At 40.2% G+C, this 24,344-nt stretch overlaps 1 long non-coding RNA gene across 1 annotated transcript in view; it reads left to right on the top strand.

Moving 5' to 3' along the window:
- LOC116532359 overlaps positions 1 to 17,576 on the top strand; it is a 241,611-nt gene extending 224,035 nt beyond the window's left edge. Inside the window, exon 4 of the long non-coding RNA XR_004260836.1 lies at positions 16,298 to 17,576. This is a non-coding gene — a long non-coding RNA (uncharacterized LOC116532359). The remainder of the gene's footprint in view (positions 1 to 16,297) is intronic.
- Positions 17,577 to 24,344: the final 6,768 nt, after the last annotated feature.

Genomic DNA, 24,344 nt, shown 5'->3' with positions numbered 1-24,344 from the left:
CCTTCCTTCCTTCCTTCCTTCCTTCCTTCCTTCCTTCCTTCCTTCCTCCCTCCCTCCCTCTTTCCTTCCTTCCTTCCTTCCTTCCTTCCTTCCTTCCTTCCTTCCTTCCTTCCTTCCTTCCTTCCTTATCTGTGGTCTTGAATTACATGTGGCAAGACATGGCATGCAAGGCAGGGCTGCACAGAGAGAAGCCTTTTGGAGCAGACAATATGATAGAAATGGTTGCATCCACAGGTCTTTCTGGAAATTTCCAAAATATATTGGAGCCCACTACAAGGCCTTATTTTTGACAGAGCCTTTTTCTATCCCAAAGATTGAAAAGATTTAGCCTCTCAAGTCACTAATTACCAAACTGGGTACAGTGTAGAGCTTAAAACTCCAATCCTAGTTCTGCGGCAGGAACAGTGATGTGTCTTACTTTGTCCCATTTTCTTTCAAGGAAATGGGTATTATAATTCTTATTTGTCATTTGCTGATGGTGTTAGAGTTAAGTACAGTTATTCCTAAGTACTTGATGAAACTTTACATTTACAGTGATGCTTCACTAAATTTGTCTTGTGTGTGTAGTATGGGGGAGTATAGTTTGTGGAGGAGGGCATTCAGAAGATAAGATGCTTTTAAACATGCAACTTCAATAAAATTTTTCCAAATAGAATCCCTTAGTGAGAATAACCATTCATGGAATATTTACTATAGTTCTTTGTGGTGTGAGCAAAGGAATCAAGACTCAGGAAAATCTCTAACTTACTTAGGGTCTGTGTTAGCTACATATTGCTGCATGTAAAACCACCTCCAGATCTCAATGGCTTAAGCAATACACATTTATTATCTCTCGTAAGTCTTCTCAGTTGGGTGGTTCTGCTGATCCAAGCAAGGCTCTACTAATCTTGGCTGCGCTCACTCATGCCTCTTCAGTAAGATGGCAGGTCAGCCGGGAACTGGCTGGTCTAGGATGATCCTACTCACATGTCTTTCATTGTCTGGCTGTCAGCTGGGTGATAAAGGTGACCATCTCACAGCTTTCATCATCTAGCAGGTGAGCCTAGGGTTGCCCTTATGGCAGTGGCAGGATTCAGTTTACCTGTGTGCAGAGAGAAAGATGGACAGAGGAAAAGGAGACAGAAAAAGAGGAGGAGGAGGAGCGGCAGGAGAGCAGCCACCATCCCCTTCAAGTTCTTCTGAGCCCTAGGCTTCGAACTGGTGCAGTGTCGCTTCTACCACATTCTATTGGTAAGTCCAGATTCAAGAAAGTGGGGAAACAGACTCTTCCTATTGATGCGAGGAGCTATGAAGTCACAAGGGCATGAATATAGTGAGAAGTGAAGACCTGCAGCCTTTTTGTTTGTTTGTTTTGGTAATCTAGCAAACACAAGTTTCTATCAAGAAAGTAACAGTTAGTCCCTGACTAAGCGTTACTTCAGAGCCCATGCTTTTAACCTATCAGCTGTGTAGATTCAACACATTTGTAATTCGTATTGGAATTGCTGGCAGCCCTGTTTTCTAGGAAGGCTTCATCTCAGTTTTTTATTTCAACCATGGAGGAGGGGGTTAACTGTCAGCTGCGGCTACCCTAGTACAAGCAACTTGCTTACACTGATAGTCTCCTCTATGTCTTTATTTTTCCAAAGTAAGAAAACAAAAACAAAAACAATTGACAAGAATCCCTGTAGTCTGGCAGAGCTCTGCGTGGGAGGACATGTGACATATTAAACCAGGGTTCAGTCAACAGTGTGGGAAGGAAAGGTACATATGTCCTTTCAGTTGATCTCTGAATTCGGATTCCAGTTACCAATCAATCTTTAACTTTACCTGGTGAACCAGCCTGTCTTACACCAAAGTATTTATGAGAAACAGAAGATACTCTTGCTGGAAAGTGGCCTCATTCTTTTCTTAGATTGGAACTAGCCATTAGGAAGTACAGTGTGAGAAACATAGGTGCCTCTGCCATAGGAAACACAGGGTTTTGTTGCCTTGTATGCAGATGTTCTATTTTTATAAAGGCAATTTCACTTCAGCGGTCTCATTTAATTTTACAAACACTCTTCAATATACACAGAATGGAAATTAAGATTCCCTTAGCAGTCGAGGAAACTGAGGCATGGAAAAAGAAAGGAGAGTCTGAATATTGTAGGTTAGAGATGATCTGAATAGAAGCAACGTGTGAATTTAAAAACTAGTTTTTTTTTTTTCTGACCCCCATCACCTGGGGATAGAGAAAAACGACCAGTTCTCACCTGTTCTTGTGCCTGTGGAGGCAGCCAGGTGAATAACAGGCAGGTTAAAACACCTGCATGGAAAAGCCTTCAAACAAGAGGTTGCAAAATAGCAATCTATGAGCCATACCTTCCCTGCTGATAGTGTATCTGAATCATGCAGTGTTGAAAAACAAATACTTTAAAAGCATTTTAAAATTATGAGGTTTTCTATAAAAACCTGGATTTTGTATTCTTTTGAAAGATAAAATCTAGAAATACTGGGCTCACTGACATTCCTATACGTATGGTAACAACACATCAGAGTGCAGAAAAGGCAGATTTTGGGATGGCCATTCCTTCTGTAATTTCCACAGTCTCCATCTGGCCAGGTTCACCCGGTTCCCCATAGGCATTATATGTACAGCCACTTTAACAAGTGATACTTAAAAAACACACACACACACAATCACCTCTTGAGATTCCATTATATTTTTGTAGGAATATATTTCCTTATTCTGCGGTTGAAAACAACTTTTCCTTCCACCTTAATGTGATAATTATCAGAGCAAATTAACTCATCTCTGAATCACAGGCTGCGTGCTTCGTAATTTTGATCCCAACCTCAGGTATTTGGAAGGCTTCCTCTAAGAGACACGTATTAGTCTGTTCTCACATTGCTATAAAGTACTGCCTGAGGCTGGGTATGGCAGCTGATGCCTGTAATAGGGGCATTTTGGGAGGCCATGGTGGGTGGATCACTTGAGGTCAAAAGTTTGAGACCAGCCTGGCTAACATGGCGAAACCCCATCTCTGTTAATAATACAAAAATTAGCCAGGTGTGGTGGCACATGCTTCTAGTCCCAGCTACTTGGGAGGCTGAGGTGTAAGGATCACTTGAACCCAGGAGGCAGAGGTTGTAGTGAGCTGAGATACTGCCACTGCATACCGAGATCATGTCACACCACACCGGGAACAGTGAGACTCCATCTGAAAAACAAAACAAATAAAAAACAAACAAAAGCTACCCGATACCAGGTAATTTATGAAGAAAAGAGGTTTAATTGACTTGCAGTTCTGCAGGCTGTTACAGGAAACATGGCTGGGAGGCCTCAGGAAGCTTACAAGCATGGCAGAAGGCAAAGGGGAAGCAAGCACGTCTTACCATGATGAAGCAGGAGAGAAAGAGAGTGAAGAGGGAAGTGCCACACCCTTTTCAGCCATCAGATCTTGTGAGAACTCAGTCACTCTCACCGAGAACAGCAAAAGGGAAATCCACCCCCGTGATCCAATCACCTCCCACCAGTTCCCTCCCCCAGCATTGGGAATTACACTTCAACATGAGGTTCGGATGGGGACACACAGCCAAACCATATCAGGACATCTCCTGAACTAGGTCTTGGGAGGTAGATAAGAGTTAGCTGTGTGAAGAAAAAAAGACAAAGACATTCCAGGCAGACAATATATGCTAAGCAAAAGCAGAGAGACTAAGCAACAGACCATGTATAAGACGAAATCCAAGTCAGCTACTTTCACCTGAGGAAAGAGTAGCAAGAATTGAGATCTGACACATAAATGTTGTCTAGGTCACAGAGGCCCTGTATGTCATGTGAGGAAAAGTGACAATTATTTTATAGACAATGGAAAAACAGTTAAGGGTATTAAGCAGAAGATGAATTTATCCAAACAGCTAAACAGCTATGGGTATTAAGCAGAGGATGAAATTATCCACAGGATGACATGGTCATATTTGCATTTTTAATAGATTATCTGGCAGCTATGTAAAGGATGAGTTTAATGGCAGGCAAAACTGGAAGCAAGGAAACCATATCAAAAGTTACTGCAAGAATCCAAGTAAGACGTCATGAGGGACTCATTTGAGAAATACTATAGGAAGCAAGACCAGCAAATCAAGAGATATATTATTTGGACATTTACTGAACACTAATTGTGTGTAGAATACTGTGGGAGAAATTAACTGTCTAGTACAACTTTCTATGTAATGCCTCAATTCCCAGTATGTAGTTCCTCGGTCTCTGATTGGATACTCCCAATGGCAGGGAGCTAACTCTCTCATGCCATAGTCAATTCTCAACTTTAGTTATTATAAACTGCTTTCTTATACTGCTTCCTTATATTGAATGAAAATTTATCCCTCCTCTCCCCCAAGTTTCTGTTTTTGGCCTCAAGGTGCAGTGACAAAACTTAATCCCTGTTTTGCATAACAGCATTGCAGGTATTTGATGACAGGAATCGTGTTTCTCAAAATTTCTCTCCTCTTCAGCTAAAAAAGTTATTTAGTCTTTTGTAGAATTCCATGCATCCTCTGCCTGCCCCCAGAACACAACATGTTCAAATTGTACCCATCGTTTAAAGTCTGGCTTCAATGTCACCACATTGCCTCTGTGTCATGTATCTGTGGACAGACTCCAGCTTCCAATGGGCTTCTTAAAATGTTGCACTCAGAATGGAACCTCATTTTCTGAGTGGTCTCACCAGCACACATTTATTTGAACAGGCTCTCTTCTCTTCCATCTTTTAGGATACAGTGCTGTTACTAATACACTTAATGATACAAAAGGCCAGAAGGTTCAGTTGAGATAGGATTGTAGAGCAGGAGTGCTCACATCTGGTGCTGGAACCAGCAGCATCAGCATCATCTCAGAGCTTATTAAAAATGCAAATTCTCAGGCTCTCCCCTGATCTGATTCAGAATCTCTGGGGGATGAGCCCAGGACTCTGTGTTTTCAAAAGCTTGCAGAGTAATTCGTACACATGCTAAAGTTTGAGATGTACTGCTGTAGAGAGTCTTTCAGCATGTGTTTAAGGAGCTTTTAAAAGACCAGGTACTTACCTTTAAATAAATGCTTTGCTTTCTCTCAAATACAGGCTTAAGCAACCTTTCTGAGGACCAGAGACAGTGCCAGCATTATATGAACATCATTAAATGCTGGGGAAGGGAAACACCACGTGGCTAATTAAGTTTTACAATCCAGTGGTTGTGAGAAATATTTCTGGAAAAAAAATAGAAAAAAAAAGCGAAAAAAGAAAGAAAAAGAAAACAATATGCCTTTGGTCAATCCATTACAAAGAGGACTGAGCTGCTGACCTTTTCATTCTGCCTGTGCTGTGTGCACAGCAACTCTGTAACCTTTTCCAGCTGGAATAGAAAGTTCAATTAAGTTTGTTGGCTCAGAAATCTGCCCGTGTCCCGGAGAGCAGATTAGGCACTTAGGGGCTGCAATTATCCATCTGCTGCTTCTGCAAAACTGAAAAGAATGCACACGTGCCGTACCTATCTCCGGGCATATGCAGAGGCGGATATGTGCATATCTGTATGCATGTGCACATGCGGGGGCTACAGGCGGGCAATGGCTGCAGCTGAGAAATTCAATCGTTTCCAAATTTGGATTCTTTATGTATTGTTGGTGATGATTTTTTAAGTTAGACAAGAGCCTGATAGTTGGAACCTGCCCAATTCCTGGTTACCACATTCATCCTCCCTTTACAACTGAGTCTTCTGACCAGCACCATGGACCTGTCCCAGGTTTGAGGGCAGAGCATGGCCTTAAGTCATGTGACTAGGGGCATTTACTGCAGCTGCTTTCATTATTCAGGTGACTAAATATCAAAGCCTATCTTGCTTAAGAAAATAATATGCATAGTAGTTAAGAATACGGGCTGCAGAAGTTGTGTCTGCATCTCAGCACAGCAATTTACAAACTGTGAAAACTTGAACATGCCTTTTTAACTCTCTGAGCTTCAGTTTTCTCATCTGTAAAATGGAGATAATAGTATGAACTTCATTGTGAAGATTCAACAAGGCAGTATGTTTCATTTTCTGGCACATAGTGTATTGAATAAATTATAGCTATGTTTCTAATGATATAATTGAGAGTCACTTTGAATTTAGGCTGTGGTTTGGTGGCTGGACCTTTTTCCTTTTTTTTTTTTTAAGACACCCAGGCTGATGTGCAGCGACATGGTCATGGCTTACTGCAGTCTTCATTCCCTGGGCTCAAGGGATCTTCCCGCCTCAGCTGCCCCAGTAGCTAGGACTATAGACATGTGCACCATGCTCAGTTATTTTTAATTTTTTAGTTGAGATGGGGGTCTCACTGCATTTTTCAGGCTGGTCTCCCACTTCTGGCCTCAAACAGTTCTCCCGCTTTAGCCTCCCAAAGTGCTCGGATTACAGGTGTGAGTCACAGTGTCCATCCACTGGGTCTTTAAATTTCTCCTCTAACACCGGTGTCCTGTATCTAGAAACTGAGTCACCATCTTCCCATACCTTGATAATATCTGTAAGTGCCTCACCACCTCTAGGGTTATGCCCTGTCTGTTCTCTTGTTGGAATCTATGGTTTTCTCCGAATTTCACAACCACTGTAGCATGTTTTAAAGGTTATTCTTGGAAAACCAGGAAAGTGAGCTTTTAAAAGTGTAAGTTAGATCTAATCGCACTCCTTAGTCCAATTTATTCCCAAGCATAACGTTCTCCAATGGCCTTGAATTGTATTTAAATAAAATCCAGACTCCTCGCAGTGGACTATAACGCCCACTATGATCTGACCCTCACCTAACCTCATTTTGTATTTATTGACTTCTGCCTCACAATTCTCAAGACACAGCAGCTCTATTTTCAGGCCCTTAAATATACTCAGATTCTTCCAGCCTCAGGACTTTTGCACGGCTGTTTTGTCTGTCTGTGGTGCTCTTTCCCTGGGTCTTCCCCTAGACCTTAGCATCCATGGCTCTCTCTCACCATTTAGTGCCATCTCCTTAGAAAGCCTTCCTGGATTGCCCTTCCTAAATTAATCCACAGCTGCCACCCCACCCTCCAGTCACTCTCTGTCCAGACTCACTATTTATTTTCTTCATAGTTCGCTTGGTATTGATTTCTTACATATTTATTATCTATTCCCTCGCCATTAAATTACAGACTTCATGAGAGGAGGGACTTGGTTTGTTCTGTTTTACGGCCTGTCTCCAGCACTAAAAAAGTCCCCCACCTGTAAAAAAGGCAAATTTAGCATTTGTCAAATGAGTAAATTAACAGGCCCAAGCCTAGGGCCTGATGCCTTTTTCTGATGACATTTTATTGGGTCATACATTGTTCTTCACTTCTGGATCCCGTGTTGCTTGCTTGGCTCAGACACATCCCACGTCTTTCTGAATCTCCCAAGTCCTGACCAACTCACTAATTAATTTGCAGGTATTTGGCATCATGGTTCCTGAATACATGTTTTGTGTGCTCTCTTTAACTTCTTCACCTCTTTTGCACATTAAGTGTCTGTATGCCAAACACAAGTCAATTCCAATTGGCACATCTGGAACAATATTCTTAATGAAGCCTAAAATTCTTAAGGAAAAGATATTTGCTTCTTGTTTACCCCTGCAGCCTCACCCTGCCTCATGATGCCTTAGATACTGAATATAGAAATGGCAAGTGGCCAGATCACGTTTGGCAGTTGTATTAGTCCGTTTTCATGCTACTGATAAAGACATACCTGGAGACTGGGTAATTTATAACGAAAAAGAAGTTTAAGATACTCATAGTTCCATGTGGCTGAGGATGCCTCATAATCATGGTGGAATATGAAAGGCATGTCTTGCATGGTGGCAGCCAAGAGAGAATGAGAGCCAAACTAAAGAAGAAAACTCTTATAAAACCATCAGATCTCATGAGACTTATTTACTACCACGAGAACTGTATGGGGTGAAACCGCCCCATGATTCAATAATCTCCCACAAGGTCCTTCCCACAACACATGGGAATTATAGAAGCTACAATTTGAGATGAGATTTGGCTGGGGACACAGCCAAACCATATCAGCAGTAGAACTCTGACCCACAACCTCTGCAGCAATCAGCCCAAAATGGTCAGAACTTGGTTAATCCTTGCCACTTCCTTAATCTTTGCCCCCACTTCTAAGTCAAGACCAACTGGAGAAAGTCAAGCACTCTTCATAAACTAATCATATAGGATGCCTGTTTCCACCTTCTTGAGCCAACAACCTCCACTCAGAGCACCTGAACCCTTCATTTTTTCCGTTATAAGCCTCTCCCACTCCCCTGCCTGCTTTTGAGTCTGTCAAACACTAATGAGGTTGACTGACTTCCTTGCTGTAGAAAGCTCTGAGTAAAGAACCCCTGCATCTTCTCATTTGGGTTGTCATTTATTTCCACATATATGGTCTAGGTATCTACTGCTGCAACCAATCATCCCCAAATGTAGTGGCTTAAAATATTCATTTTGCTCATAATTTTGATGTCAAGAATTTAAGAAGAGATCAGCTAGGTGGCTTCTCTCTAAGCCATCTGATATCAGTGGGGCAAGTTGGGCCTGAAGGATCAATTTCCACCATGGCTTCTTCTTGGTCATGTGTAGAGGCATGTCTGGTAATTCAGTGCACTTTGTCTTTTGTCTCACTCCATGATGTCTCATTCTTCAGGTCCCTAACATGTGATATTCTAAGACTGCCACACTTCCTGCATGGAAGCTGGCTTCCAAGCAACAAGAAGCATATGCTGCCAAGCCAGCTAAGAGCTACATCTAAAATGGTCCACAGCCATATCCATCACATTTAATTAGTCAGATCAATCATGGGACCCACTGGGATTTTAGAGATGTGTGACAATAGTCTCCATCTCTTAATGAGGAGGGGGCAACATTGTATTATGGAAGAGCATGTGGGATGGGAGATATTGCTGTGGCCGTCTTTGAAAATACAATCTGTCATGTTTTCCCTTCCTTTCTGTTTTCCAGCTACGCTAGTATGACTTTGTTATCACAAATACGTGATGTTCAGGATCTTTGCAAACACTGTTACTTCTGCCTGGAATGGCTTCTTTCCAAATCCTTGTCTAGTTATATTTAAATTCCACTGCAAATTTTCACCACAATATCACTCCTTTCATATCCTTGGGGGAAATATTTCTTGATACCCCCCTTTCAAACCTACACACAGAAACTAAATCAGATCTCCTCAGTTTTCTTTCTTAAAAGTATTTGTCAAAGTTTCAAATTATGATCTTGTACTATTTCTGAGTTAATCTCCATTTCTTCTCTTCCCCATGTGTGGATGTTAGCTTCAGGGGAACAGGGACGGAGCTTCTGTTTCTCAACATTTTGCCCCAGTGCCAAGTACAGTTCTTGACACATAGTAGGTGATTAATACATTTTTGTTAAATGAATCAATGCCCAAACTTGCTGTTCGGGAGTTGAGCCTATTGAAGCAGTCAGTTCATGGGGAAATTGCACTTGCTTAATTATGTCAAAATGTAAAGATTTTTCAGCAATTGTTGTTGTTCTCATTTATTCCCTCCTGCATATTGACCAAGAATGCTAAAGGCTCCAGGTCAGTCTAATAAAGTGAAAATGGCCTTGACTTTGTCTTCAGGAAGACTTGGGCTTAAAGTTCTAGGTTTACTAACAGTGTGAATTTGGGGGATTTATTTAACATTTTTGACCTTCCTAATTTCTCCATCTGTAAAGTAGGAATGATAATATATAGGTTATAGAGTCTTCTTAAAGATTGTGTTACATAAAACTGCATAATGGTTAACATAATGCTTGATCCAATAATCACCCCCAAATTTAAACTTCATACAAGCAATTGAAAATGCAGGCTTTAGCATAATGCCTTACTTTTTTTCCATGTTACAGTCTATTGGCACTGGATGATATAATTTTTGCTTATGCATGGTATTTCGTCTTTGGTCTTATTTTAGTGTGCTTGTTAAGGTAACAAGGAAGTATTTCACTATTAAACACTTTAAAAATTCAAATTGACTTCTAGTAAAATCAGCATAATTGATTTATTGACTCAGAAAAAAAAATAGTCTTCTATGGCTATTTCAGCTATTAACTTATTCACTCAGTTTTTTTAATCATTGGGTAGAACAACAAAGAAAACATTTTGAAAGGGGTTTCCTTATTTGAAGGGAATATAATATATTTTGGAAATAAGTGCTGTTTAGGAAACCTAAGCTGTTTGGGAATAGTAGAGGCAGAACTCTAAAAAATCTTCCAGCACCAGTGATTTAGGTTGCATCAGACTCCACAGACAGGAGTTTATTACACACATGCCAGGGACTTTACGTACGTGACCTGCAAGCACGTTCCCATTTTAGGGATGAGGAAACTGAGGGTCAGACAGAAAATAGCAGATAAGCAGTAAATGGTGCAGCAAGAATTTGTATCCAATTTTGTGTTAGCATTAGGAGGTGCTCATTCTCCTCTGACTCCTTTCACCGCTTTTTTCCAGCTATGAGGAGATAGGCAAAGCAATAGAGAGCTATCACAGCAGAGAAATTAATTTCAAGTCGCCTTAGTCATTGCTGTCAAACTCGAAAGCCCCGACACGGATTAGTGGCCTGTCCACTTCCTCCTCTGAGAGGAACTACCAGTCATGCTTGTGCGTGACCAGGGTGGCACCCCCAGAGCCTCTGCCAGCCCCACCATCAGACAGGACGTGTCTGGGAAGAAGAATTTGCAGCCGACTGCTCTGCCATTCAGGTCCCCATCTGTGTCAATTGAGTAATTTATGGATGCACTTTTTCCTGCACTGCAAAGGAGATGCACAGGACCTTTGGAAATAATTCAATCTCTTTTAAGGAAACACATTTGAGGAAATTATTGTTAATGCATCTGAGTAAGAGGTGCTCAACCCCGGCAAATATTTCATGCAATTATAGCAAAGATGAGACAGTGACAACCAGTGACCATCAGTCATTCCCCAGATCAATAATAACCATGGAACATGAAATCAAACTAATCAACACCCTGTGATGAAAGAGCAGGGCCTCCTTTCTTTGCTCACAGTGTCATAGTCCCTTGAAAGGATTGGCCTGGAGTCCTTGAGATTGTACAAAATGCAGAAACAAACATAAAAAAATAGGGTTTAGTATTAAGTAAGCCTGGGTAAGGCACTATAAATACTTTCTCTCAATATTGAACATAATTATATAATATAATAATAATTAACACTCACTGTACACTTTTTCTTGGTAGCCTGCAGTGTGCTAAGAACCTCATCTATTCTATCTCATTTAATTCAAATAATATATGTGTGGGGTATGCACCAGTATATCTTCTTTACAATGAGGAAACCAAATCTCAGAGATGGGCTTGGTTACTTAAGGTGACATTCACAGCAGTTGACAGAACCAGTACTCAAATCCAGTCCTGTCTTACCAAAGCTTTAGCAGTTTTTATGTTGGTTGGACATTAGAATCACCTGGGGAGATTTTTTAAATAGCCACTATCTGGTCTCCACCTACCTTACAACACCTGAATCATCACCCATTGAGGGTGGGGATTCAGCATGTATTATTTTAAGCAAACATTTTGATAAGTTGTAGCAGACATACAGAAAAGTGCACAATGATATGTGGCACAGCATATTGTCACAAAGTGAACACACACCCATGTATGTAGCGCACAGTTGAAGAAACAACATCATCAGCACCAAAAGCAAGCTGGGGGACTCTTGTGCCCTTTTCCACTTACTACCACCCCATTCTCCCCAAGGATAATCATTATCCTGACTTTAAACAGCAGAGATTATGATGATGATGATGATGATTATTTTTGAGACGGAGTCTCACTCTGTTACCCAGGCTGGGGTATAGTGGCCCGATCCTGGCTCACTGCAACCTCTGCTTCTTGGGTTCAAGTGATTCTCCTGCCTCAGTCTTCCAATAGCTGGGATTACACCATGATGCCTTGTTAATTTTTTTGCTGTATTTTTAGTAGAGATGGGCTCTTGTCATGTTGGCCAGGCTGGTCTTAAACCCCCGACCTCAAGTGATCCGCCCACCTCAGCCTCCCAAAGTTCTGGGATTACAGGTGTGAGCGACAAGGGTCTCAGAGCCCAAGAATGAGCAGAAGCTGTTCCTCCTGGGCCAGAGGTACTGCTCTCTCCTCACCATTTCTAGGAAATGATACCCGCAAGTAGCTGAATGACGGGTCAAAGGATTTCAGAATTGTCGAATCATACTCCTTAAAGTTATTCCTTTATCCTTGTCCTACTTGAGACTACCAATGGGTGGGGCCAAAGGGGTGGCCAAAATATCGACGACAATGATTAAAGAGTTGAAAGTAGAAAAAAAAGCAACAGAGCTTTACTTTGCCTGTTTTTGAACTTTATATAAATGAAGTCATACGATCCGCATGCTTCCGTGTCTAGCTTCATGTATTTATGGAATTCATCAGTATTGTGGAGTATATTAGGGATTTGTTCCTTCTTGTTGCTGTAGAACATTTCATTATGTGATGTTATATTATATGAATCTGTTATGATTCATTTAGCCAGTCTGCTGTTGATGGACATCTTTCCCATTCTTGACTATTATAAATTATGCTTCTACTAACATTCTTGTATCAATCTTTTGGTTATCAAAAGTGTTTTCTTTTCTGTTGAGTATCTCTCTAGGATTGGAATCGCTGGGTCACAAGCTATAAAAGTATGTTCAGCACTAGTGAATCCAGGAGTGTGTTCTTTTAAAAGTTCCCAGGTAATTCTAATGCACAGTGAGGGTTGAAAAAATCGGGCATAAGCCTGTACCACTGCCTTTATTTAGAATTTAACTGGCGTTGCTTTCTGGAACAACATAATAAAGTCATACTAAAGTTCTAGATAGAACATTTTATCATCTTACTAAAGAGAGGCCCTTCTGCTCACTCTAATCCTAAATCTCGTTTCCCTGAACCAGCGCTTCCTAACTTTTTAATGTCTAAGCCACAAAGGCTGGCTAGTCCTGGAAGAGAAAAGGGACTGGAAGCTTGTGCCTTTTATTCTTGGAAAAAAGAAGATTTGTGCCATTGCAAAGGAGAGTATAAATCTAATAGTATCATTTTGGCACAAAAATCTTACAGTCATTGAAGACCCACGAAAGGAACCAATCGTGTTAGGAGAGATAATAAACACACAAAGTGCTTAATACAGAGGCTGGCACTCAGTAAATGGTGTTGTATTTATGATTATGATTATTGCTATTATCAGTAGCAGCCACAGAAGTGAAGATATGCCAGAGCTGTGGTTTCTTCATGAAGCAGACCTGCTCAGTCATTTCTGAATACTCACACGAATGCCAGAATCTGCATATGGCACAATGAATTCAGGGAGGAACCAACCAAGCTGTCTTGAAGGTGCTCACTGCCTACCATTGTCTAGAAGGAGAGAGTCAACTCCAACTTGATTTCACTCTACTTCTTGCCTTGAACTGCATCTCAGCTTGCTCTGTCCATGAGTGCCCTATATGGTAGAGAAGACATGCTTAAAATGGTAGATGATTCAGAGGAAGTTTATCCCCGCTGATCCTGGAACATGGAAAAATGAATACCTGCTAAGCATGGGCCATGAGTTTTATTTCATGCCTGAAGGAATCTGCATACGTAGATATCCTCCCCTAGAAACTGCCTGCTTTCATTAGGGTGCTTCTAGTCTTAAATAAAAGAATAACTCAACTTGGTTAAGGAAGACAAGGGTAGAAGATATTTTGGTTGAACGTTTTCGAGAGCTCAGGAGTGCAGGGGAAACTGCATCACTAAGCCTCTGACGGGGAAGTGGGCAGCTCTGGGAGTGAATGGGTCCACCTGTTTTGGTCCGTTGATCTCTGTGTTTGCTTTTGGCTCTGACCATCTATCTTTTTGTCTCTTTCCACCTCTCTCACATTCTCTGTATGTCATGGGTCCTCTTCATCTGTCGATGCTGTTGCTCCTTTCTCCCCTCTCTTTTCCAGATTTCTCTCTTTACTCACAGTCTCTACCTTGGAACTTCAGCTCCCACAGGCCTTTGGCTTGCCATGTCCTTAAATCTATCTCAATTTAGTCTGAGGGTTTCTGGAATTCTAGTGCCCCTATATATTTGCAATTTTCTTCTGATACTCTTTGTTCAAACTTCCCAGAGCATCTTATTCGCTCAATTAATTGTTTAGTGATAGCCACTTAAATCACAGATTGAATCACTGGCATACGGGAGGGTATCCTCTGTGTTAGAGGCCTAACTCCAGCACAATCTGCTGTAGCTAGAAGAGGGTTTCTTCATCTGATATACAAACTGTTCAGCTGTAAGATGGGCAATGTGTTTAAAGATGATGACTGCAATAGGCAATGAAACACAACTTAAAAACCTGTTAACCTTCAGAGTCTTAACATTTAAAACTCGCTCTGCCAGGGGCCCCTAAAAGCCAGAAATTTTGTTTTAGACCTCTTTGAATATCCAGCAATTTGCTCATTAGGCTCAATAAAATTTTTGAAATGAATTAGTTTACTTCTCTGTACTCTGCTTCTTGGATAAGTGCTGCTTCTCTTCATGTCTCAAGACGTGGGTTTTGTTCTTTCACCTATTCATTCAACAGATATTTACTGAGCATCTACTTTGTACAGCACACTATTTTATACACTTGAGATTTAACAATGGATAAAGTAGGCTAAAACTCTGCCTTTGTGGAGCATATTAGTAACTACTAAGAAAAATGATAAAGTAAGGTAATGGGATAGTGATGAGGAGAATTATTTATTTATTTATTTTCAACTTTATTGAGGTATAATTGACAAAAATTATATACATTTAAGGCAGGCAATGTGTCTTTTCCCAGCTACTTTATACAAACAAGAAAATTATATATGTTCAAGGCGTACAATATGATAGTTTGACATACATATGTAATATGTACTAATTACCACAATTAAATTGATTAACACATCTTCCCTACATGTAATTTTCATTGTGTGTGGGTATGTGGTGGGGGAAGAGGGTGAAGGACACCTAAGATCTGTTCTCTTAGCATATTTCAAATAAACAATACAGTATTAACTGGAGTCACCATGCTGTACATTAGATACCCAGAACTTACTCATGTTATAAGTGAAAAAGTTTGTAACCTGTGACCAACGTCTCCCCATTTTTCTCACCCCCATTCCCTGACAACCACCGTTCTATTCTCTGCTTCTATGAGTGTAACTTTTTTAGAATCCACATATACATGAGATCATATAGTATTTGTCTTTCTGTGTCTGCCTTTATTTCACTTTGCATAATGTCCCAGGTTCATCCATGTTGTCACAAACAGCAGGATTTTCTTCTTTTTTAAGGTTGAATAATATTTCATTTTATGTATATACCACACTTTACCTACTTGTTTGTCAATGGACAGTAAGGTTGATTCCTTATCTTGGCTTTTGTGAATAGTGAAGCAATGAACATGGGCTTGTTGGCTCCAGCCTCTCTCAGTTGTGTTCTAAGGGCAGTTCTGCCTGCTCAGGGACCCTTGGAGGATACGCTCTTCCATGCCTCTAGCGGCAGGCCCACTGAACCAACCTCTATTCCACTGTGGGTCTTGACAGTGCCCTCTTCATCCTTTCCCATATACATTATATGTATAGATACAAACACACACACACACACACATTCACATTGTGAAATGATTACTACAGTCAAGCTAATTAGCATATTCATTACCTTACATAGTTACATTTGTGTGTATGTGTGTGTGTGTATTTAACATCTACTCTTTTAGCAAATTTCAAGTATGCAACACAGTCTTTTCAACTATAGTCACCATGATGTAAATTGGATCTCCAGAACTTGTTCTTGCTGTATAGCTGAAACTTTCTACCCTTTGAAAAACAGAGGGAGACTATTTTAGATAAGATGGTGTGAAAAGCCTAGTTTGAAGAAATAACATTAAGTAATTAACTGAATAAAAGTGGAGAACAAGGCTTGGTCAAATCGAAGGAGAGAGCTTTTCATTCAGAAGGAACAAGCAGTAAGCACGATGAGCTACCACATACAGGTCCGTAAGACAGCAAGATGTGTGATAGCCGGGCTCTGACAGGACCCCCAGTGGTCCTTGCTTCAGGGTGTGTGTTCCCTCGTATAGTCTCTTTCCATCCATCTTGACACAGAGTTAGTCTGTGCCAGAGCATGGCAGAGGTGACAGCGTAACTTCCTCTAATAGGTGAGAAGAGGCATTGGTGATTCTGCCTAGGTCTCTTAGATCACTCACTTTGGGAGTAGTCAGTGCTATGCATGAGAACACACAGGAGTCCTGAAGAGGGGTCCTTATGGGAGAATAACTGAGGCCTTTTTCCAACAGCTTGCATCAACTTGCTGATCATGTGAGTGAGGCACCCTACGAGTGGATATGCCACCTCCCATCAAGTCTTCAGATGAAAGCAGCCTTAGTGGACAACTTGACTGCAACCTCATGAAAGATTTTGAATTCGAACAGTTCAGCTAAGCTGCTTCCAAACTTCTCACCCACAGAAACCGTGAGAGATTCTAAATATTTACTGTTTTGGTCACTAAGTTTTCCAATAATTTGTTATGTAGCAATGGATGGTAACTACAGGCAGGCGGTGAGTCTAGAACAAAGTGAGCTTTGGAGGAATGCTGAGAATTAGGTTAGAGAGGGAGCACATGTTAATATCATATACGGCTTTGTAGTTTATGATAAGGAATTTGAATTTATTCTGAATCTGATGGAAAATCATTGAAGGATTTTGCTCACAGAGGCAGCATTATGTTTTTAAAATATCATCTAGACCACTGAATAGACAACCAAACATGGGCACAAGAGCACAGGCAGGGAGACCTATTAGGTATCTATGTGGTTTATCCATGTAAAATGTGGTAGTAGCATGGACTTTTCAGGCTCTGTTTGAATGGTTCAATCAATGGAATTTTCTGATAGATTGGGTGTGAGATTTGAGAAAGTAAAAAGTCAAGGTGAATTCAAGTTTTTTTTTTTTTTTTTTTAATATCAGAAACTGGGAGGAAAAGATGTCTTTTGTGGAGGTGTGGGTCAACAGTGGTGTTGACCACTGGTGGTAGTAGGGGCAGATTTGAAGGTTAGAGAATGCCGTATTTAGAGATCAGTAAGAGGAAGAGGAGCCATCCATGAAGACTGAGAAGGAATATCCAGGGAGGTAGGAAGAAAATCAGGAGAGTGCACAGATCTAGGAGCCATGGTAAGAAAGGGCTTAAAGAAGGAGGAGTAAATAACTAGATGAGAGTGTTTTAGTAAGATGAGCTATGAAAACTAAGCCCTGAATTTGGCATAGTGAGGATTGTTGCTAAACTTAGGAACAACAAACCATCTTGCAGATACACTTATAAATTCATTAACCACAAAGCATATTTTGCTAGGTCTTCTTTTCTATGCTATACGAAAACAAATGCAGCCTCAACTATTTGTCCCTCATCTGTCAAGTTTACATAGTGATCTTCATTTTGTGAATCTCCTTCATATCAACTGATTTATCAATGGCACCTGAATCTTCACCCTTGGAGAACTGTAGTTACTAAAAACCTGTCTTGCATTGAAAGTTAAGAATCTAAGTGTCAATTTTTGCTTTTGTTGCAATGCTTTTGGGGTCTTGATGATGAAATATTTGCCTGTTCCTATGTTCAAAATGGGTATTGCCTAGGTTGTCTTCCAGGGTTTTTATTGTTTTTGGTTTTACCCTTAAGTCTTTAATATCTTGATTTTTTTTGTTGCTGTTTTTGTTTTTGTTTGTTTGTTTTGCTTATAGAGGCAGCATTAGGTTTTAAAAATATCATGCAGACTACTGAATAGATAACCAAACATGGGCACAAGAGTGCAGGCAGGGAGAATACACTGGTGTAAGAAAGGGGTAGAGTTTCATTCTTCTGCATGTGGCTAGCCAGTTATTTCAGCACCATTCATTGACTAGGGAGTCTTTTCCTCATTGCTTGTTTTTGTCACCTTTGTTGAATATCAGATTGTTGTAGGTATGTGGCCTTATTTCTAGAATCTGTTCTGTTTTATTGGTCTATATGTCTGTTTTTGTACCAACACTATGCTGTTTTGGTTACTGTAGCCCTGTAATATAGTTTGAAGTTGGGTAATGTGATGCCTCCAGCTTTGTTCTTTTTGCTAAGATTGCCTTGTCTGTTGGACTTTTATTTGGTTCCACATGAATTTTAAAATAGTTTTCTCTAGTTCTAGCTTCTAGTTTCTAGAATCTCAGCAGTAGTTTAATAGGAATAGCATTGAATATATAAATTGTTTTGGGCAGTATGGTCATTTTAATGATACTGGTTCTTCCTGTCCAAGAGCATGGACTATATTTTCATTTGTTTGTGTCATCTCTGATTTCTTTGAGCACTGTTTTGTAATTCTCCTTGTAGAGGTCTTTAATTTCTCTGGATAGCTGTATTCCTAGGTATTTTATTCTTTTTGGACAGTTGTGAATGGGATTGCATTCCTGATTTGGCCCTTGGTTTGACTGTTGTTGTATAGAAATGCTAGTAATTTTCGTACGTTGATTTTGTATCCTGAGACTTCACTGAAGTTGTTTATCATTAACAAATGGAATCAAATTAGACTAAAGAGCTTCTGCACAGCAAAAGAAACTATCAATAGAGTAAACAGACAAGCTACAGAATGGAAGAAAATTTTTGCAAACAGTGTGTCTGACAAAGTTCTAGTATCCAGCATCTATAAGAACTTCAACAAATTTACAAGAAAAAAATCCCAAAAAGCCTGTTAAAAAATGGTCAAAGGAGATGAACTGACACTTCTCAAAAGAAGACATACATGCAGCCAACAAGCAGATGAACAAAAGCTCAACATTACTGATCATTAGAAAAATGCAAATCAAAACCACAATGTGATACCATCTCACACCAGTCAGAATGGCTATTATTAAAAAATTAAAAAATAACAGATGCTTGCAAGTTTTTGGAGAAAAAGGAAAGAACTTATAAACTGCTGCTGGGAGTGTAAATCAGCTCAACCATTGTGGAAGGCAGTGTAGCAGTTCCTAAGGAGCTAAAAACAGACCTATGATTTGACCCAGCAAGAACTACTATTCAAATACCCAAAGTAATATAAATTATTCTATAATAAAGACACATGCATGCATATGTTCACTGCAGCACAATTCACAATAGCAAAAACATGGAATCAACCTCAATGTTCTTCAATGATAGACTGGATAAAAAATGTGATACATTTTTGTACGATGAAATAATATGCAGCCATTAAAAAAATAAGATCATGTTATTTCCAGGAACATGGATGGAGGTAGAAACCATGATTCTTAGCAAACTAACACAAGAACTAACACAAGAGGGGAACAACACTCACTGGGGCCAACAAAAGGATGGAAGGTGGGAGGAGGGAGAGGATCAGGAAAATTAACTAATGAGCACTAGGCTTAATACCTGAGTGTCAAAATAATCTGTACAATAAACCCCAATGACATGGGTTTACCTATATTATAAACCTGCACATGTACCTTTGAACTTAAAGGTTAAGGCCAGGCACAGTGGCTCACACCTGTAATCCCAGCACTTTGGGAGGCTGAGGCAGGCGGATGACGAGGTCAAGAGATTGAGGCCGTGGTGCAACCCCATCTCTACTAAAAAATACAGAAATTAGCTGGGTGTGTTGGCCTGTGGTCCTAGCTACTCGGGAGGCTGAGGCAGGAGAATTGCTTGAATCTGGGAGGCGTAAGTTGCAGTGAGCTGAGATCACACCACTGCACTCTAGCCTGGTGCCTGGAGACAGAGCAAGACTCTGTCTCACAATAAATAAATAAATAAATAAATAAATAATAAAAGTTTAAATAAATAGAAATCTTAATGCCTATTGGAAAGAAGAAGAGCTAAATATGAGATGGCCAGGTGGAGCAGGGAGCAGGCATCAGGTAATAAACTCCTGGTTTAATCCTCTGGGCCTGATGGAATCATTGAAAGTTGTCCTCTAGGTATTTGGCATTTTCGCTTTGTACTTTATCAGTCCACTCGTCGATGGAGAGTTGTAAAGGTAGGAAGGAGATACTAACTGCATTTAGGAAACTATTGTGACAAAGCAGGATTTGGGTCATAGAGTCTTTAGGGATAAAGAAATGTTTTTGCTAGGTTTCAGGGACCTATAAAAAGTGTAGGAAGTGGAATGGGGGTGGTGTCATCAGAAGATCTGTATGATTAAGTAGAGAATTATAGATCGAAGAAATTCCCTTTCTTCCATACTAGAAAATTTGAAAGACAGGCATATTGTAAATTCCTTACCTCAGTTTCTCTGCCTGAAGACACATATTGCCTCAACTCCCGATGTTTACATCACAAGCTTCTATGAAAGAGATCAAAGGAGCCCCTCCCTCTCACATCTGCAAACAGCCATCCACTCCCAGAGGAAGTGACTATTTATGCAGGTGAGCAAAGCAAATCTGAGAAGGAAGTGAAGTATATTTCCTCTCTGCAAGTCTACAGCTTTTTCCTCTCTTGTTTGGAACTTAGAAATAAGATTATGTACATAAGGCGCTGGTAGGTAGCAGGTGCTCAGCTAAAACCACTCATCATTATTGGTGTTGTTTGCCTTACATTCTGGGTATTGGTTCCCTTCCTACTGGACTTATCTCCCTACCAGATGAGAGCATCTTGAGAGAAGGAGTGCGTTTTATTCACCATATAATCCCAAAGCCTAGTGCAATCTTACATAGTAAGTACATGGCTTAACGCTGAATTTAAATTTAAACTCAGTGTTTGTCTCTGTGGCTGTACAGTTTTTGTACCTCCCCACAAAGCCGCCTAACTTTAATTAATTTTTATTTCTTAGGGGATGCTAAGGCAATGTGGTCATTCATTCATTAATTTAATTGCTATTAGCTGGTCATGCTAGATATTGCACCCAAGTGAGAAAGATAGACATGGTCCTTGCTCTCTCAAAGCTTTCAATCTAATGTCATAGCTCCTCCACCAGATTTACCATGGGAACTTTAAAAAATATTACTCCCAGGACCACATTTCTATCCTATTGATTAATAAGTATTCATAATGGGGACTGGGGAGTAGCAAGTACTCCTGTGTGATTCTGGGATTGCCCCTTCGGATGAATCACAGAGTTATGTCAGAGGGAATGACATATGTATTATTCCTAATTCTACAGCTTACTTTGGGACCTGGGGGAAGTCTCTCAACCTACTTGACCCTCAGCTTGTTCATCTACAAAGTGAGAAATATGTCTTTCCTTTCTACCTCCAAGGGCTGATGTGAGGAGAATATGAGATAATCAATATTTGTGTACTTGGTATACTTTACATTTCTATATACAAATTATAAATCATTGTTATTAGGTATTAACCAGTATTTAGGACTTACTCATTTAAAAATACATTACTGGAGCACCTACCGTGCAAAAGTTAGAGTCCTTTATCTCTCTTGGACTCTGGATAGGGATTCACTAAATTGGCTGTAAAATTAGTGGCTGATGACATTTTAATGTAGTACCTCTCCTAGTAGATTTGCATTTAACATCTTGAAGAAAATCATGAAATAATATAATTAATAATAAGAATAGCCATCATTTTATGAAAATTTTACAATGTGCCAAGTGCTGGGCTAAGCGCATTACCTAGAGCTGCAAAGAACTTTTGGAACTGTTTACAAGAGGCCACAAATCAATGTTTATTTGATCATTTTTTTCCTAACCTTAATCGTATTTTAAAAGTAAGTGCAACTAAGAACAAGACAAATTTAATAGAAATAGAAAAATCGTAATCTTTATTGTCTCACAAAAAATTGACAGCAGACCCTACTGTCAGCTGCTTGAGCCTCTGACTTAGACTCAACCTTCCCATTTCACAGATTAAGAATCTGATGCTCAGAAAGGTGACATGGTTTACGGACACTCCTTGCATCTGTCTGAGTTCCCTGGCTTTTATATAAAATTGCCTCTTCCATTTAGCAGCCATCACATTCTCCAGTTCAGTCAATTAACCTGATGCCTCAGCCTTCCACTAAGTCGTCCACCACAGGCTGAGCAAAACCTCCTCCTTCATAGCATGACCTGCCCTGATCTCCAGCCCTTGGTGTCTCTCAGAAGGCTTCCTCAGGCTCTATGTCTTTCATGTGTTCTCTCCTCTGCCCCAGTGTACATCACAGAGAAATGTTCCGTTGAGCATAAACTCCCGCCATTTCCACTTATGATCACCCCCACCTCATTAGCCACTTGGTACCCTTTGTCTGGAAGACGGGTTTCTGGCAGGGCAATTTAAGCAGTCAGTTTAATTGGAAGATTAGGAAAGGCCTGGTGTCTCAGCAATCATTTGAGAATAGACTGAGCAATGGTCCATTTTAAAGCATATTCAGGCTTTCAATTTCTGCATATTTTTCACAGTTTCCAAACGCTTCTAAATTGTTGTGGTACCACTGGTTCCTTTGTGTGTACATGTCTGTGTCTGAGCATTACCTCTGCAGAGAGGCCTTCCTGACAGTCTTATTTTTTGTGAACCTCTGTTCCTTCCTGTGACTCTGCAATATGGTGATGGACTGACTACTGGCCTCAAGTCCTAACCTGTTTTTGTATCTATGTCCTTTGCCATGTCATCTGGCAGTTTCTCACTCTAAAGGGGATGTGGCAGACAGACTGTAAGGTTGTAAGGTATTCCCAACACCTTACCTCCTGGTATTCATGCCTGTGTGTAATTCCCTCCCTTGGAATGTGGGCAGGACCTATGTCTTTTTTCCAACCAATAGAAGATGGCAAAGGTGATGGGTCAGGATTACAATGTGAATGCAATTATGTGACTACATTTTGTCAGAAGACACCATCTTGCTGTCAGACTCACTCTCCATTGCTGGCAGTGAAGAAGCAAGCTGCCATGAAGCATGATCGTCTTGTTGGAGAAGCCTATGTGCAAGGACTACCAACAGCATCTACAAACCAAGCAAGAAACTGACATCCTTGGATTTATGGCCATGAGGAAATTAATGTGGCCAATAATCTGAGTGAGTCTGGAAGTGGGTCCATCGCCAGTTGAGTCTCCAGATGAGAACAGAGCCTTGGCTGACACCTGAATTGTAGTCTTGCAGAAAATGCAACAAACCTTGTCCAAACACTTGACCTGCAAAAGCTATGAGATCATAAGTGTGTTTTGGTATAAGTTGCTGTTTGTGGTCATATGTTATACAGATTAGAAAACTAATGTGGCATATTTTCTTACTCTTCACTTTGTGTTTGACCGTGTGACCTGCTTTGTCTCATAGAATTTGGCAGAAATACCATTGTGCCAGTCCCATGCATGACCATTAAGAGGTTTCATATGTTTTTGCTTGCTGTTTTAAGTTTTTGTCTTTGTTGGGAGAAACACATGCTAGGCTAACTCACTGGTTTCAGAAAGAGGAAGAGAAATATGGAGAGATATTTCCCGTAAGTCCATCCTAGACTGGTCATTCCCCAGTGGACCTGCAGATATGCAAGATACATATGCTATTATTGTTGTATGCCACTGAGTCTGGATCAGTGTGATTCAATGGGTATCTGGCAGACCTGAGACAGGTATTTATATTTGCATAATACTTCAGGACCTGGAGTTAGAATGTGGAATTTACAGAGAAGAATCAGGAAGGAATTCTTTAAAATAATCGAAATTATGTGCTAAATTTTATGTTTTGTGCATTTTGTGGAAGACATAATCTATAATGGTTCCTCATATTTTAAAAGAGATTCATAACATTCTACCTGTTTAAGAACCACTGATATTAATGGAAATCATATTCTTCCCTTCTTAAGTCCGGGGAATGGTATAGTTTATTGAAGAAACATAATTTCCAGACCCAAGTCATTTATCTTCTTAAATATTTTTTAAAATTTTATGGATTAATTTTTGGTGACTTTCAGACAAGACACTATTTCTTTATACCCATGCATTTCCTTTCTCAGTTTAAAAATAACATTTCCCTAAAAAGAATGATTCTAATAAAGACATTTTTGAAAATCCAAACACCAAGACACATTAAGAATGTGAATTCTGTTCAGCTATTTCAGTTCTCTGACTCTGAAATATTATTTGCCTCTATGTGAGTATGGCAGTTTGGTAGGAAGTATGTATCTCCACCTCTGCCCCTTAGTTTTCTTGGCCTCTAAGTTGGGACAATCATAGCTATATTGACAGGGTTCCTGAGGACCAAATGAACTAAGATATGGAAACATGTTTGGCACAAAGGCCTCAGTCACTGTTGAAAGTTATAATACACTACACTTTACACAGCCTCTGCTCGATTTGCAGCTCTTCAAAGTGGGAAGACCCACCTCTTTGTCTCAAAGTGGTCACAGTGGGAGTAAAAATGGGCTGTTTGTTGACTATTCACCCATGTGTCTCCCTTTGGGAGCA

This window comes from Sapajus apella, unplaced genomic scaffold (genome assembly GCF_009761245.1).
Source record: "Sapajus apella isolate SASKATOON/1434 unplaced genomic scaffold, GSC_monkey_1.0 scaffold76, whole genome shotgun sequence".
Lineage (NCBI taxonomy): Eukaryota > Metazoa > Chordata > Mammalia > Primates > Cebidae > Sapajus > Sapajus apella.
The sequence above is the reverse complement of the archived record's forward strand: the minus strand, read 5'-3'. Positions and strand labels throughout refer to the sequence as shown.